Genomic DNA, 4958 nt, shown 5'->3' with positions numbered 1-4958 from the left:
GATGAGCTGTAAGTGTGTGTGGATGAGCTGTGAGTGTGTGTGGATGAGCTGTAAGTGTGTGTGGATGAGCTGTAAGTGTGTGTGTATGAGCTGTAAGTGTGTGGATGAGCTGTAAGTGTGTGTGTATGAGCTGTAAGTGTGTGGATGAGCTGTAAGTGTGTGTGGATGAGCTGCGAGTGTGTGTGGATGAGCTGTAAGTGTGTGTGTGTATGAGCTGTGAGTGTGTGGATGAGCTGTAAGTGTGTGTGGACAGCAGAGGGCGCAGTTTCACTGTTGGATAATATATATTATATTTAATCTGCTCGTCATGGATCAATTCAGTCAGATTAATGTTAATTTAATAACACTGACCCAGGGACATTCCTCGTTCATCATTTCATTAGTGATTCTGTTTTTGAATAAGTCATATTACATGTTGAGAGATATAAAGAACGCACACACATTTATCCATATTCACTGATGATTTTCATAACTAATAATTGTGAATAATCAAAAGATTGTTTCCGTGTCATAAATGAAGACATAGGCTACTTCAGACTTCCGCTGTTTTAGAATAACCTAGCAGAAATATTAAAGCATTATTTACTTTATGAATCTTTAAGCGTTGAGAATGTGGCTGAAGCGAGGATTTGTCAGATTAGGCTGAATAATGTTTTTAATGAACTGAATCATGAACAAGATCATAAATGATAAACACAATGGGCTGAAAACTCATTTATCCATATTTAATTCCTGTTTAATATTTCCTTTTCCTTTTTAAAAGCTGATCAGTCTGTCTATTATTATATAGGCTACTTATAATTAACACTATTATATGGTTAATTGTATTTTATTTGATGTTTTCCCGGTAACAGACTGACCAAACCCGCTAAAGCTTTTAAGAACGTTTTACTGACAGTCCCAATAAGTTATGAAAACGTTTTTCTGAACGTCCAGCTTTTTTAAAATAGAGAGAGAAAATTAAAAATTAATCTGGTCACTAAATAAATGTTAAATGTTGTGAATGAGGGAAAGATTCTGAACATTCACACACATTTCAGTATTTAGTGTACGAGTGTCCTCTAGTGGACGGATAGTGAATACATGTATTTCTTTATTTGATAGATCAATCGTGTTCTCCCAGACCCAGACTGAGATTACAGACGCGCTAATATTGGCGAATCTGCCTCTGGAAAACAGTGAGTAACTCCCGCTCTCAGAGCAAACACCGGTCCTGTTCTCCTCCAGCTGGACACACACTTTCACCAGGACAGAAGCACAGGTAAGCGTCTTCTGGTGCTCAGATCTGTGTGTGTGTGTGTGTGTGTGTGTGTGTGTGTAGTTTACTCTGAGCGTTTGTCTCACTCTTGAACTGCAGAATAAAGTTCATGAACCCGCTCGTGCGCACGAGTCTCAGCGGGAGCGCGCGCGCCACAGATCGGCACGCGTCATGTTTGTGTTTGAGAGCAAATGCTTTGGGTTTCACTTCACACCTTTAAATCAGTGCTAAATACCAGGACACCTCATTATCACCAAATCATCTTATTTAAATAAATAAATAAAAAGCCATACCTGTAAATGAGCAAAATGTGTTTAAAGAAAGTTATGAAAGTGTTATTTCTGAATGTTCCCTGAGCGCTCATCCTTGGTAACACACACAAGCGTTAAGGGAACATTCCAATGGATCATTTTGGAACTAAAAATGTTACTTTTGAATGTTCATTCTGAAACAAATAGGGATGGAAACATTTAAAAACGTCAGGCAAACGTCCAACTAACTAAACGTTACTGTTATTAAAGAGTTTTTTAATTGCAAATTTTAACAAACACAAGATACAAATTGAACGTGTCAGCTCGACGTGTGTTTGGCGGGAGTGTGACATCATCACATCTTCACGAGCGCGCGTGTCAGACGCGAGGCGTGAACCCGCCGTTTGGCACGAGCGCGCGTGCGTGTATATAAAGGCTCCAGACTTCAGTCTGAACATCATTCTGAACGGATTTACTCTTCAGCTTCTCTTTCCACCAACATCATGGAGAACATCACCCTGACTCGCGGATTACACGCTGAACTGAGACCCTGGAGACCCTGGGTCAGTAAAACCAGCAGAGGACGCAAAACTGACACTCATAAGGTACGAGATGAGATCATTCTATAATATTGAACTCTGATTATTTTATGAGCAAAATATAAGATGCTAAAAAATCTCTTTAGTCAACAGCCTTATGAAAGAGCATCATCTGATGAGCAACACTATAAAGTCTCCATGATCACACACCCTGTGAAGTGAGTAGATCACGCGATTATGAAGATGCTGATATGATCTCCTGCTATTATGAAGATGCTGATATGATCTCCTGCTATTATGAAGATGTTGATATGATCTCCTGCTTCTACAGATTTTAACTCACTCTTTTAACTTGATTTTCTTCAGGTTGTTTTGGCCCAAATCCCAGTGTTTCGATTACTTGTACCAGGAGGCTGAGGTTCTCCTGAGGAATTACCCAGTTCAGGCCTCGATCTGCATATATGAGGACTCACTCACTGATGATGAAGATGATGATGATGATGATGATGACAAAGAGGATGAGATCCTCGACGTGTGTTTGGCGGGTGTGTGTGTGTGTTCATTGAAAAACATCCAGATTTTTTTTAATGCTCTTTATTTAATGATATTAATAAAGCAAAAGGCAGACAGAAAGCTGTGTGTGTGTGTAATCTGCAGATATCCACACATTAATTCACTTTTCAACATTGGTCAGATAAAGATGAGAGAAGCAAAGCTTAAGAGTGACATCATCCAGAATCTCATTTCTGTCGGTCAGACTTTCAGCATCAGGAATAAAGCATGTGTGTTCCAGAGCTTAACCACTGCAGTCTGGCTGATTATTATCTGGTACAGCATCATTATTTCTATGAAAATGAATAGGTACACATGTAAAAAGATTATTTATTTTTTCTTTGATTTTTTCACACCCAAGAATTACATGTTGATTTATTATTTTTTTGACATCCTTGACCTTCTTCTTCTCAATGTCAACGTCGACATTGTAGAAGCTGAAACGCTCCTTGCTGATGCAGAGGTTTAAATTTTGATATTTTTAGGTCAAACCGTTCTTGTCTGTCAGTCATATAATGCAGGTCTATGGTCACTGTCTCAAAACACAAGCACAGAGTCCAAATTAAAACAATTACCCATCGTCCAAATTAAACAATTCCCCATCGTAAGTACACATTGATGGCCTAAGACACGAAACGAGCAGTTTGTGTGAGAAAACGAACAGTATTTATATCGTTGTTATCTCTTGAAAACACACACGTCCAAATGAACTGATGGCGCGGGCGGGTATAGATATATACATAGATGTCGCCTTGGCTACTGCAGTTCATTGGAACAAAACCGTAGCCAAGCGACATCTAGTGTATTTATAGAGCTTTTTATAAATTATGTTTTTCTCACACAAACACACACTCGTGTCGCTCACAAAGTTAAAGTTAAATGACTGGAGTCACACTGAGAACTTTAATGATGTCTTTCTTATTGTTCTGGACCTTGAATGTGTGAACCGATGGAGGGACAGAAAGAAAAATATTAATTTGTGGTCAGAAATGAACGAAGGTCTGATATTAATGCGGAACGACAGTAATGACAGAATTTTCATATTTGTGTGAACTAACACTTTAATATTGAGATTAATAAATGCTGGAGAAGTATTGTTCATTCTCAGTTCATGTTCACTAATGAAACCTTATTGTAAAGTGTTACCAAGAAAATCTCTATTATTGATTCATTTCTGCAATAAGAGAGAACGAGTGAATTCAAACATAATCTTGTTCAAAAGTTTTAAATATCAGATTCAGGACTAGATTAAAGCTTACACACGAGGACTTGATCTTTGAGAAGATTCCAGAGGGACGACTCTGAAGAAAACAAGAAAAGAAAAAAATGAGTAAAAATAAATGTATATAAAAATAGACAAAAAAGACAACAGACAATACAAGTACAGATATATAATTATACGAGGGAATGTGAATAAGAGGTTTGATGATATTCTAAATACATCAGACAGAAATAAAGACCGTTAGGAAGAGAACATTACCTTGGAGAAGAGTGTGTGTCGAGTCTAGAGTTGATCTCAGTTTGAGCGTTTGCTGAGTGTATCTGAGAGTTGGTGTGTGTGTCTTATATACGCACAGGTAATCAATGATCTCATGTGATAAGAGGAAATAAAAGTAAGTGAGTAACTATTTGTCAGCAAAAGTTTGAGCCACTTATGAAGAAACGTTCTGGAATTATTATTTTTTTTAATATTAAAATATTTCACCAGTTAAATGAATCACAAGTCTTGTAATTTTCATAAAAAAAATTGAGGTGATCATTAAAAATATTATGTATATTTTATTAAGAAAATGGTGGTTCAGTTTTTGTTGAAAATATTGAGAACATTTTACTAATAACACCAAGAGATGCATTTTCCGATTTTGTTTTTAAGGAAACATACACAATTTTAAGGCTTGAATTGAGGAACTGATAAACCTCATAAAATTTAGGAAAAGGGGCTACCTATTTATTTTAAGAGAATTAGCTCATTTATGCGGTTTTATTTAGAGACACCATTGTTTGTTCCCAGCATGCTTTGCACATGGCTGGAAATGGAGAGTAAATCTTGAAATTAAGTGTTATTTCATGTGTTTTTGAGTAAAGGGAAACATCTGTTAATGTTTAATGTTCAGGTATGTTTGACATTTGAAAGAGTTTCTATTATGTTAAAGTTTTGATCGTTACCATTGTGCAGAAGAGTAGGGCTTATGGTTAGGTTGTGAATAACTGCATTTTTAAATATTTTGAAGCATGTTGTTTTATACATGTAGCAATAACTCTGCTAATGATAGTGCAGTAACAAGATTGATTCTGTGCTGTCCTAGCAGCATACATTCTTATTATAAAACAATATATCTCATAGTTAAATATAAACAG

The 4958-nt window shown here is 36.6% G+C and overlaps 1 long non-coding RNA gene across 1 annotated transcript; it reads left to right on the top strand.

Annotated features, from left to right (window-relative positions):
* The first annotated feature begins 1245 nt into the window (after nt 1–1245).
* On the top strand, nt 1246–2220 carry LOC309496510. Its single transcript, XR_014205140.1, has 3 exons — nt 1246–1261; nt 1993–2114; nt 2195–2220. It is a non-coding gene; the product is annotated as an uncharacterized lncRNA (long non-coding RNA).
* Nucleotides 2221–4958: the final 2738 nt, after the last annotated feature.

This window comes from Leuciscus leuciscus (genome assembly GCF_965113295.1).
Source record: "Leuciscus leuciscus genome assembly, chromosome: 4".
NCBI lineage: Eukaryota > Metazoa > Chordata > Actinopteri > Cypriniformes > Leuciscidae > Leuciscus > Leuciscus leuciscus.
The sequence above is the reverse complement of the archived record's forward strand: the minus strand, read 5'-3'. Positions and strand labels throughout refer to the sequence as shown.